This window comes from Hesperophylax consimilis, chromosome 1 (assembly GCF_061612785.1).
Source record: "Hesperophylax consimilis isolate HC1 chromosome 1, BYU_Hcon_1.0, whole genome shotgun sequence".
Lineage (NCBI taxonomy): Eukaryota > Metazoa > Arthropoda > Insecta > Trichoptera > Limnephilidae > Hesperophylax > Hesperophylax consimilis.
Window position 1 is genome coordinate 25,622,612 of NC_142836.1, and position 12,832 is coordinate 25,635,443.

Here is a 12,832-nt window from a genome sequence, read left to right on the forward strand (position 1 = left end):
ATCATTATGGTTTACATTGTTGATTGTTTTATTTTTTAAATGTTTTTTATCGACAATTTCATTTATGATGGACCAAATCCTTTTACTGTCATTTCCAGATAATTCAAGTTTTTGTTTGTAGTAGTCATCCTTTGTGTTTTTTATTAGATATGTAAGTTTTTGAAGTGAAACTTCTTTACCCGCGTCATGCAATTTCGAGTACCGGAGTAAAACCAACTCATGACCGAAACGAAAATGCGGGACCGATTAAAGTTCATTTGATCTAGTCAAAGTTTTGAAGTAAAATATAAATGCTTCTTAGCTCATCTCGACAACTGGCGTTGGTGGTGTAATGGTCAGCGTAGTTGCTTTCCAAGCAGTTGATCCGAGTTCGATTCTCGGCCATCGCACATAATTTTTTGGTTTTTAACGCCTTTTTTTTTTTCAATGGTTGACCATAATATCAATCCACTAAGTAATATTTTAGGCCTGTAGCATACTTGAAAAGTTAAAGAATGATATAAAATTTTTTATGATGTTAACGATAAAAAAATAAAAAAAAACATAAAATTACCATAAAAAATGGGCCAACGGCACGCGGTGTTCCCAAGCGGTCACCCATCCAATTACTGACCGCGCCCAATGTTGCTTAACTTCGGTGATCGGACGAGAACCGGTGTGTTCAACATGGTATGGTCGTTGGCAAACGCTAAACAATATTAATTTCTATTCTACCTGCCAATAAATATATGAAAATTAGTATAAAAAAGCCCTAATAATACTGAAAACATTAGCAAGGTGTGTGCGACGTTGATAAAAATAATCATTACATACGCGCTTGAAAAAGATCGTAATTACATCCATAACTTTGCAGGAATTTTTTTTTTCAATGGTTGACCATAATATCAATCCACTAAGTAATATTTTAGGCCTGTAGCATACTTGAAAAGTTAAAGAATTTTATGATATTATTAATGATAGTAACGATAAAAAAATAAAAAAAAACATGAAATTACCATAAAAAATGGGCCAACGGCACGCGGTGTTCCCAAGCGGTCACCCATCCAAGTACTGACCGCGCCCAATGTTGCTTAACTTCGGTGATCGGACGAGAACCGGTGTGTTCAACATGGTATGGTCGTTGGCAAACGCTAAACAATATTAATTTCTACTCTACCTGCCAATAAATATATGAAAATTAGTATAAAAAAGCCCTAATAATACTGAAAACATTAGCAAGGTGTGTGCGACGTTGATAAAAATAATCATTACATACGCGCTTGAAAAAGATCGTAATTACATCCATAACTTTGCAGGAATTTTTTTTTTCAATGGTTGACCATAATATCAATCCACTAAGTAATATTTTAGGCCTGTAGCATACTTGAAAAGTTAAAGAATTTTATGATATTATTAATGATAGTAACGATAAAAAAATAAAAAAAAACATGAAATTACCATAAAAAATGGGCCAACGGCACGCGGTGTTCCCAAGCGGTCACCCATCCAAGTACTGACCGCGCCCAATGTTGCTTAACTTCGGTGATCGGACGAGAACCGGTGTGTTCAACATGGTATGGTCGTTGGCAAACGCTAAACAATATTAATTTCTACTCTACCTGCCAATAAATATATGAAAATTAGTATAAAAAAGCCCTAATAATAAGAGAGAAGAATACTAGAAGTTTCACTTCTGTCTTGCGTAGGCTTGACACACCCACTTTTTTTTTTTATAAGCTTTGAAATGTTTTTGTAATGTTATATTTTCCGGTTGTTTTGTATATTGTTTGTAGAGTGTTTCTTTGTGTCTAATTGAGATGATTAATCCGTGAGTTATCCATGGTTTGATTGGTTTTAGTTTTGAAGATGTTTTGTTAGATGTAATATTTCTACAAGCATTTATGTGAAAACTCAGTTTTTTATCAAATATTTTGCAGCATTCTTATACATCGTTACATTGATATATTTCTTGCCATTCTTTTTCGTTACTTAATATTTTAGTGAGAGAATTTATATTAATATTATAGTTGTATTTATCAGTATTATTAACGGCCGTTGTGGTTGGTAATGGGAGGTTTTGATGTTTGTAGTCATATTTAAATATACATGCAAAATGATCCGTTACAGTTGTTTTAATTACCGCAGATGATATATTTTGTATATCTTTGGTGTTTGTGAATATGTGATCGATACAAGATGGTCGTTGTCCGATAATGTTTCTGGTGTATGAATTTATACATGAAATGTAATTTAATTCTGCTAACATATTTAAATAGTTATCTTTATCGTTAGAGGAGTAGTCATTAGCGATATTTACGTTAATATCTCCGATGAGTATTGTTTTTTTGTTTCTATGATGTTGTAATATTTTTTTTAATTCTTCTATGTATGTGGTTATAGCAGAAGAGTGTGTCCGATAAATAGCAATGATATTAAATGAATAATTCATAAAATTTATCTCCAAGTTTAATAAATTGACATTACTCACCATTATTTCATTTACACTTGTGACAGCGTAAATATTTGATACAAATATGGCGACGCCGCTATTTCTGTTAATTTTATATTTTGTTGCATAGTACTAGTAGCCCGGTATATTATAATTAATTTCACTCGATGAATGCGTTTCTGATAATATTATACAGTCAAGTCTATTTAATTGTTTAATAGTTATTAGAAATTCTTCGAAATTGATATAATAACCATAAAAATAATAACTACGTTCTGCTGTTGATATTGGCACTATATCTGTTATTGAGTCCCCAGACACACGAAAAAAGACTCTCAGCACCCTCAAAGATGACTTATGACCCATTATGCCGAAGAAGAGCAACTTCCCAACGGAGGGTTCTTTTGATGGAAAATGTGCTATAGCCCGGTGAAGGATTTCTCTTCGCTTTCCTCAACAATTGTGGCTAATCAGCCTCCACTTGCTATTGTCTTCTACCAAGCACACATTCTGTTCTAACCTAACCTAATTCCTCTGGTTTAATATTGTTTCAGTGATTGATGTTGTAACACGCTTTCAGCCGTATTAAAAATTCAATTAAAATATATTCTACTGTTTATTTTTTGTACTATTCACATTTCCCGAAATACTTTAAATAAATGCAACCAGTAATTGAAAATTCATGTTGGCGTGCTACCTGTGATAGCGGTGAAAAAATCCGTTTAATCCCTCGGCCTTAATACCCCTTGTATGGTGTTCCATTCCAAACAAAATTATTATCATTTAATTGAAAATAATTATTTACTCTTAAAGCTTTCAACATTTTACATGCTAGGTTATAGGTTTTCAGGTAAGCTACGTGTTAATTTCAGACATGTTACCAGCGAAATGGACTATTGGATGTTTTGGGCATATAGAGCGAGTAAACAAAGAAAGGAGTGTAAATAAGTAGAATAAATTAGGAGGAATGGTATAAGAAATCGGGGACGCCCGAGGAAGACATGGAACGATGAAGTGAATCTAACACTTAAATCTGGTCATGCCAAGAGTCAGAAAAACAGAAGAGTACCTATGTATGATTGTACACGTAGTAAGAAGTGTGTGCCGAAATTAATGTGAAGGCCTAACCTCTCTGCCTACCTCCGTGGAGAAACGGCGCCACGGTTAGTTAGTTAGTTTGGGTGTGTATTTTAAAATCTAGTTCACAAAGTTTTTCCACACATTCTAAAACAACTAAAATGGAAAATTTAGCTTGCAATTTAATTGAGACAACCTCTACCGATGAGCTTTCCGAGGCGTCGCGTCGCGTCGTCACAGTTATAGCTTTTATTCTGCTGTGACGACCGTTTTTAATCAATGATGGTTTCACAAAATCACGTTTCATACTAATTTATTTAAAACCTTTAATAGAGTTCGTGACAGTTTGCATTATACAATAAATACCTGGTTTCATTGAAAAGGTAAAAGATTATTTTACCAAGATCATAAGTTAAATCTATAAAGAAGAGTGACCTGCGGCGGGCGAGCTTGCGGGCGGGTGACGTGGATTTGATTTCTATACATATCGACAGTTTTACTCCGGACTTGATGAAATTTAGCACATTTGACATTCCAAAGAAGAAAAAGGTTACTGTGTAAATGAAAAGTCCGGGCAATGTAAATCTATGTAAATGAAAAGTCCTAGTTTGACAAAAATTGGCTCAATTGGACAATTAGAAAAAAATGCTGTTCTCTGAACTATTGTAACTAAGAGCTATTTTATTATATTACTGGTCTCGAAATCTCGGAATATTATATATGAAGAATATGTGAAAATGAAATATTTGCAAATAAATCTTTCAAAAACAAATATTGTCAATTTTAGACACTCTCAGAAATTTACCTGTCGAATGTAAACTCGAAAAATCACGAAATCTAACAAAAAATTGAACAAAATAAATTTCATATTAAGAATTATTAATTTATCGATCAAAATTAAATTATTTTCTGACTATCGATAGGTACTATTTTTATCTATAGTCTGAACAATCATTTCCAATTTTGAAAATAACAGTTAAATTCATTTACCGTAAAAAAATTTCGCTTGAATACTAATGTACATCATCACAAATAACCGAAATTAGTATGTTTGATTATTAACTGGGAAAGATTTTTTAAGATTTGTAGTTGCCACCCGGCTTTGCCTGTGTTTCAACACACTTTTATGAAGATTGACTTCTTGTATTATTTTCCGAGAGACTAATAATTGACATTTCAAAGCAACGACGTGTATAGTGGATACGACGTCGCTAGCTTATAAAATTTTGAATATTATAAAAAATTTATTCAGAAAAAGCTGTCTGAATTAAATGTTAACTTATGCCCTAGACCAGTCATTCCCCAAGTGGTTTATATCGATCCCCAGAGGTCGACTCTGACCTGCAAGGGTTCCATATCAATGATAAAAAACATGGGGATGAATGACATGTAAATGGGGTCCACGATGGTAAATTCTATTGAAGCAGGCAGTCCTGCTAAAACCCATATTTTGGCTTTCCGTAAATATATCAATCAAAGACAGTTAACTAAACACAGACAGTACCTATGTAGGTACTTACGTAACACTTTCTTATAATAAATATAAATATTTCCTAATTATTATATCGACTGTGTTTCGGTAAAATCCTTCAAGCCACATTTTTTGGGAATGTCACTTTTTGTGTTTTCACGTGAAATAGTTTTCAAAATACAAAATGGTAAAGTATTTTTTACTGATTGAAACATTTGAATTTTGGTGTCAAATCAGGCTGATCCATCTCATAATTTTTGTGTATTTAATATAATGTTAATAGATTTAGTTTTTACCTTAACTAATTAAAAAAAAAATTGATTGGATTTACTGTAGAGTGGAAAATTTGTAAATAACAATATATATATATTTATATATATTTTGTTATTTACAAATTTTCCACTCTACAGTAAATCCAATCAATGTGTCAGCTTCGAAAACATATTTAAGATGATGCATTTGTAAAATATCAAAATTAGGAAAGCAAAAAACCCAAAACAGAAAAAAATCGACACGTGTTCTACGGCATAAAAAAGGGGACTTCTACCCTAGACTAATCAAAATATATTATATACGTACCTTGTCTATACTTCGTATTCATGGGTACAATGCCACAATGAGCCAGTTTCCGCGAAGCAAGTAATTACGTAACATATTATTGCAGATATCAATCAATCTCTCCGAGAATGGACCATATTTCAATTTACAAACAATAGAGGTCCTTGTTTAATTCAATTACTAGGTACCTACCCACCGAAGATGTGATGAAACAAATTCCCAGCGGTGTTTTCCATTCTGCAGTAAATTAAACCTTTAATTGGTTAGTTTACTGAGCAATTATCAAAATAGAATGCTCTATAAATTATTGTCACTAGTTTCAAAACTGATCTTGTAAGTATAAGTGCTTTGAATATTGTCTCCGGTATACAATACCATTTTGTTGTTTCCCTTTGCCACCATCTATGTACCAGTACCATGTCTTCATATTCAGAGAACCACCAAGTTAAGTTATTATAATAATATATAAAATTAATTTATTGTTCAGTTTTAGAATTGCTTGTGAAATATATCTAAATATATAACGAGTCTTTAACATCCATCTGGGTAAACGCTTGCAAAGTAACACGTATTTTAAAATAAAGCCGAGTAGTCCCAAAATGGATGAGAGTTTTTCAATTGCATCGGATGTTTCGGTCTTAAAGAAATATGCTTGAAGTCTCGTCGAATTCTTCTATATTTGGGCATACTTATGAAAAAGCGTCCGTGCAACATGGCCTCATTCAATACGTTCGTATCAGTATGAACAAAACTAAAATAACAGAAAAAAATCCTCCAGAAGGATCAGCATTTGCGGCCATTCTCGTAATTTAGAGGTAATATTTCCAAAAGCCAAAAAATACTTACATTTCTAAAATCAACACTTAACATGAAGATAAGGAAACCAACAAACATGAAGATGTAGAAATCAACAAACATGGAAATGAGATCCACATTATGAAGTTAAAGAAACCAACAAATGTGAAGAAGACGAAATCAACAAACACGGGGATGAGGTCTACACTATGAAGTTGAAGAAATCAACAAACATGAAGACGAGGAAATTAACAAACGTGATGACGAGAATATCATGAACAAAAAACTACTCACTTCTGCTCAGAACAAGAATCCCTGGTGAGGAGAACAGTATTATGTATCTCAAATAGTCGTTAATTAAAAATAAAAATGTTTACTTGTATAAGCAAAATGTTTATGTATTCCGTAGGAATGCCATTTTATCAAAAATACCTACATATTGTCTACCCTAGCTTTTATTATTGCATATAATACTATTATTGTGTGTAATTTTGCAGTCCATAAAGGTTAACGTTGGAACAGTTTCGATTGTACCACCTAATAAGAGTGTGTGTCGGTTCGGCCGCTGTAATTAATTGTGCATCCCGGCGGTTTATACACTTTACGAGATTCCGCGTTTCAGGATCGTCGACTGGATGGTTTAAATTGAGGGTTTCGGGATGGGGCTGTTATTTGTTATCTCTCAGAATTAATCAGAATCCGCAGGGTTTGCATCAATCCAAGCAAAGCCCGTGCAGATATGGGAGTGAGTTGTCCGCCCATTTATCAACGACAGCCGCTGGAGTTGGAAGGACGGCGAAGGCGGCTGCGTGGCTTCTCCGCGTGGACTGAATATTAAATCCAGCAGCGAGTATTCAAGCTTTGTAACAGTGCTTTGTTTATTCTGAAAATCTTTGTCATTACCACAAAACATAGTTTTTATTTTAAGAAATAAGGTAAGTAAGTACATATAAAATAGTATTTACATTGGGTTTGTACATATTATGATATTTGAATAATACTCTTCTATGGAAGCGTTAGCTTACAAGTGTACAGTTATTATTGTTGTTATTATTCAAAATATTTTTTCAGTGTTCAATGTTTTGGTTGTGTTATTTTATTAGGAAAAGTGATCAGTTGCTGTGTGGTTGATTTCGTAAAAGATAGATAATAAACTTCTTCTATTAAAATTTTTTTTAATAGAAGAATTCTAAACTTATTGTTCTTCAAGCTTTTCTATACAGGGTGAGTTTTTTTTTCAAAAATTGTGTATTTTGGCTGAATCATTACCGATAAACGAATAGCTTTCGTCAAATAAATTCACTAATTTTTTTTAAACAATCCTTTTTGGGCGAGTTTTCAGTTGCCACACCAAGGTAGGGGAAATTTAATAATAATTAATATTATGGTAATTTAGTAGTTAATTATAATTTATAAAGTATCTGATTATAATTAAAGTTGCTATCTTCCAGGTGACAAAAATGTATGAATAAAAACCAACCCGTTAAAAACAAACTTTGTTAAAAAACGTCTATTTTTAATATTAGATGAAGTTATTTTTTGTTTGGGTGTGGATTGAACCTTCCTCCTCAGGGTTTGGCTCTTGACTGCTGTAAACTTTTAAAATTAAAAAAAAAATTTTCACTGAGGATTAAACTTTCCTTGCCAGTTGCTGACTAAAATGGGTGAACCGCGCAATCACTTAAGTCAAACCCTGATTGTATGGTACCGAGATTTATTTCGCATGTTAACTGCTGTAAATTTTTATTTTGTCGTCCAATTTCATAGAACTGCTTGTGTGTGCGTGAAAGCTACCTAAAGTTAATAGAATGCATTGTCATCGACAACTGGACTATTTGCCGAGTTTCAAATCTATCAGATGTCGGGAAGCGGGTTCATTTCCACTTTCAAGATTCTATTTAATTAATTTATTTATTAGTATACACATTCATTCTTTCAGAAAACAAAATCAAAATTCGAATAAATGTATTTAAAAAGGCGGAACGGGGAAATTCCCGATAATAATTATGAATGCGTCGCTGTTGAGGTCAAGATATCATAATATTACATCAAACCTCTTATCTGATTTAATTCCAATCTTTAGTGACATATTTTTTACTACTACTATATTATACTGTTCGTCACAATCTGCCCCACCCGAGGGGGGGACTTGTAACAACTGAGCTAATAGTAGTTAAGTAAAAAAATATATCACTAAAGATTGGAATTAAAACAGATAAGAGTAATATTATGATATCTTGACCTCAACAGATATCATAATATTATATTGTTCGTCACAATCTGCCCCACCCGAGGGGGGAGTTGTAACAACTGAGCTAATGGGACCCTATCTAGGTGGTATCTATAGGTGGTAGAGCTACGCCCCGGCAAGGGTAAGGTCCTGGGTTCAAGTCATAGATGCGACCGTTTCTTTTTCTGATTTTTCCTTTTTTTATTTTCGTTTGAGAATCGCAATAATAAAATATAATAAATACAACAAATTAAGATTTAACTCAAGTTATTCCAAAAATAAATAGGAAATAATGTAATAAATAACCCATGGATAAATGCTACCAAACGCTAATTCAAGGAGCACATACAAAATAAGTCGTCGATACTCGATAAAGACCGCAAGCCATACATCATTGGTTTTCTTGACTTCAATTTCGGTTGATACTTAATGATGTATTTAATTTTGTGTTTGATCTATAATTTGAAGGGGAGTAAGTTTGGATCGAAGGGACAAGGGTTGCTTGTAGGGCTCTAAGGATTTGCTTGATCTTGATGTGGTCGTTTGTAATTATTATAATATTCTTGAAATACGGTCTGGGAGACCCCGAGCCATGGTTTAAAGCAAAGACTTTTGAAAATAACACATTCCAATGATACTTTTTCACGAAGCCATAAAATGGTTCTTTTCTACGGCGAGCAGTCAAAATCAGAGATTGATAATGGTCTCGAACTTTTTGTCAAGTGCCTTCGACTTATGTGGCTTACGGCCATCGCGGTCTGAGGAACTTTCAATCTAAATTCAGTTTTGACAATTCCCACTTGAGCCGGATTCCGTGACGTAATAAAACTCCACGAATAATGCCGTCATTTGTGTTATATTACCGCGGAAATCCGGCGGCGGGTATCTTAATTTGATCATTTTTAAACATGACACCGGCTAAGTGGAAACCGCGAAGACAGCGGTTGAGGAATTTGTATAATTTAATATGTATACTTAAGTTCCCTTGTGGATAAAAGTGCGCAGTTTCCTTAGATGGAACTACATTTGGTAGAATTAGTTAGCCACTAAAATGGTTGTTTTATAAAAAAGTTCTGGCTTTTTTTCACAATTTTTTTTTGACTAAGCCACTTTCATTGCGGAAACCTAACATTCTGTCGATTTTCTTTTCTTGTACTACTTGAAGGCAGGCGTCGAATGCTATTATTCTGCCTGTTGGCTTATGTTCTTCACTCGCCAAATAACTTTTTTTATTTCTTTAAATTATTAACACTTTTGTGTCAACCGGTGATTCCAGACCTGGGAAGGGGAAGGAGACGAATGAGGTTGTGAGGTCAACGATGAATTCCTCGGGCCGAAGATCAACTCCGCGTCAGTGGATGTAGTCAGCGGCGAATTTTCCAGGTCGAAGATCAAAACCAAATGTAAGCGGGAATGATGGTGGTCGAGTGGGTGGCTCGACACCGGGTTGGTGGAGATCATCCTTGTAGATGGTGTTCAGTATTAGGGAAGACGTTGAGTCTTTCTGGACTTCAGTGTGAAGTAAGAGAGCCGAAGGTAAGGTTGACCTGGTCGGCAGATAATGCGAGCGCGGATGAGTTCGCTGCGCGGGAGATGCGGGGACGAAGATGTTGCAGGGCCAAGCCGCAGACCAGCGACGATATCGCAGGGCCTAGGTACGTGAGGGGCACAAGCCAGGGAAGTTATCACAAGGCCAAGGCGCTGTTGTAATCCCGAGTCGTTGATAATTTGTAGCCTCTCTTTTAAGTTCGTGCAACGCCGGGCGTAGTAGCGCCGTGGCCTGTGGCGACGCGGTGAGGTGGGAGCGGAACGCGGAGCGGGGGGGCCAGCCGAAGCGGCCGCCTGATTCAGTTAGCTAGCGGCGAACACTCGTGCTGGGTACTCACGTGTATCTGCTTATTAGAACCCTAAACGCAAATGCGTTCAAGAATAAACCAGCAAATCGCGAGTAGGTAGATGCACCGTACCTTCGATGTTTCACTAGTAGATTCTAAGGCAATGCGGGTTGTATCCATAAACGTTCCCGAACCTTCAAGTAGCTACCGCTACAGACATTTTAATGACTGTGGGTGGGCTGCGAAGGCGATAATAACGCACTGAAAAAACTTCTAAAATAATATTTTGTAACATTTTACAAGTATTGTATTTTTTTACATTATCTCTACACAGGAGGCCCAGAGAAAAATAATTTCCCTCAGTGCCAATGTCATCTTTGGAAATGCTGTGTGCAAGGCCTTTTTAAGAAAAGGAAGTAGAGGATGTTCTGAGAAAGAAAATGTGTGAAAGGAGTGTTGGGGAGGAGTCTGGGGTCAGTGCGTCCAGGAGCGATGGACGTATTTATTTTTTAAGAACCCCAAACTAGGCAAATGCCCGGATCATGGTGGCAACATAAAACAAATAAAAACATATAATATATACAATAAAACAATGATGTGCATAAATGTAGTAAAAGTAAAAATATAAAAAAAAACAATAATAACATGAAAACAAAAAAAATATTAAAAAAAAAATAGTATGAAAAGTAACAAAAATGACGGAATTTGATGCCTTGGTGTTGATATGCAAATCCGGAGACGTCATGTTGAATAACAGCAGACTCTAAATTCTCCAGTCCCCAAGTCCAGTCTTGTCCAGTCCAGTCATCAGTTCAGTCCTGTCCATGTCCATTCCAGTTTTCAAATCAGTCTGACATTGATTGTTTATTTATTTATTTTGGTAAAAATATTTTTTACATTTCAGAGTTATCCAGTAATGTTGGCCTCACGGTGTGGCTTACCGGTGCTGAGGCCTTCATATTATAATATAAAAATATAATATACATAATACATTTAAAATATAATCTTGTGTGTTTGTGAGTGATGTGTGTTTTATATTGGTTTTGTGTGTTACGTGTAGGTTTTATTTATTTTATGTTATGAAATTTTGGTGATATTATCTTTTTTGTTCTTTAATCCATTTTGTAATTTTGTTTCTGAATTTATTTTTCATTTCCTCGATTTTATTTTCGACTGTTGAATGCTTTTATAGTATGGTATTGATAGTGTATTTGTCCAAAGCTTGTATTTACTGTCAGAGTTATTATGTTTTCTTTGTACACTTGTCTAACAAGTCTGTTAGTGATATTTTGTGTATGTTGAAATATGTTTTTTTTTTGTCAAAAATGTAGTTTAGTAGTGTTATAACCTATAATTGGCGTATATCTGTTGAATATTTAGTCTATGTTTTTTAGTATTACCTTTAAGATCGTTTCTGTGCGATTTCTATGTAATTGATAGCCGAGTTTGTTGCTCCTTTCCAAGCAATAATTCCGTATTCTATAATTGATTGGCAAAGTGAAAAATACATTGTTTTTAATTGTTTTATTTTATTTATGTTTCTAATGATTAGGAAAATGTGTATTGTGATGTATTAATATATATCAGGAAGCTTTCCGATTCTCTTCTGCTACTTTCTATCAGCCATACTGTGATTCTCTTCTTAAGAGGGTCTGTTTGGTTCCATTATATACATTAGGCGCTATTAATATATGAAAACCTAATGCAAACGATGCATTCATTTTTGGTACTATCACTCTTTGTTCTGTCCTTAGTCTTGTCGTGTAACTGATCTACAAGACTGTGAAGCTTGGGGGTTGTTCGCATAGTATTAAAAGTACATGTATATAGATCTGCCTTATATCCAATTAATTTGATTCCTTGAATAGGGCTGTCGATGGATACAAGTAAGGGTTTTTATCCAACACTCTTACTACAGCATTTGGCGCCTTAGCTATCGGATGTAGAATGGTTTTCGCTGCACCGCCCCAACTTAGTATGCAATAATTGAATAATAAATTGAATGGCACAGTGCTAAGTAAACAATTTTAATTGATTTCTCGTCAAAAATATTGCGTATATCTTATATATGGTTTGCGTTTCCATTTGGCCGTATTTTCAATGTGCGCTTTCCAAGTTAAAGAGTCATCTATTAAAATTTTGAGATATTTGAATAATACCACCTTTTCTAGTTCTTGGTATGCGCACGGGTGTGGTATTTGTGTTCTTGGGGTACAAGTGTCATTTAAGTGGACTTTTATTTTCATGTCACTGCTAGGCTTATCTCGTATTAACTCATTCCTCCCACTGCGGTGCAGTTGGTCGGCAGAAGCACCCACTTGGGGTGACCTATATGCGAGGTGTTGGTTATCCACTGAATGATACCCATAATTGCCTCTCAAATTGATTTTTAATTTTTATAACATCGATTCTTTGAATATTTTAATTGCAAACATTTT

At 34.6% G+C, this 12,832-nt stretch overlaps 3 non-coding genes across 3 annotated transcripts; all 3 read right to left on the bottom strand.

Annotated features, from left to right (window-relative positions):
- Nucleotides 1–564: 564 nt before the first annotated feature.
- Nucleotides 565–683, bottom strand: LOC149426540 (5S ribosomal RNA). The gene has a single exon (XR_016303253.1). It is a non-coding gene; the product is annotated as a 5S ribosomal RNA (ribosomal RNA).
- A 323-nt stretch (nucleotides 684–1,006) lies between these two features.
- LOC149426541 (5S ribosomal RNA) lies at nucleotides 1,007–1,125 on the bottom strand. Its single transcript, XR_016303289.1, has one exon. It is a non-coding gene; the product is annotated as a 5S ribosomal RNA (ribosomal RNA).
- Nucleotides 1,126–1,448: 323 nt separating this feature from the next.
- On the bottom strand, nucleotides 1,449–1,567 carry LOC149426542 (5S ribosomal RNA). Its single transcript, XR_016303291.1, has one exon. It is a non-coding gene; the product is annotated as a 5S ribosomal RNA (ribosomal RNA).
- Between the last annotated feature and the right edge of the window lie 11,265 nt (nucleotides 1,568–12,832).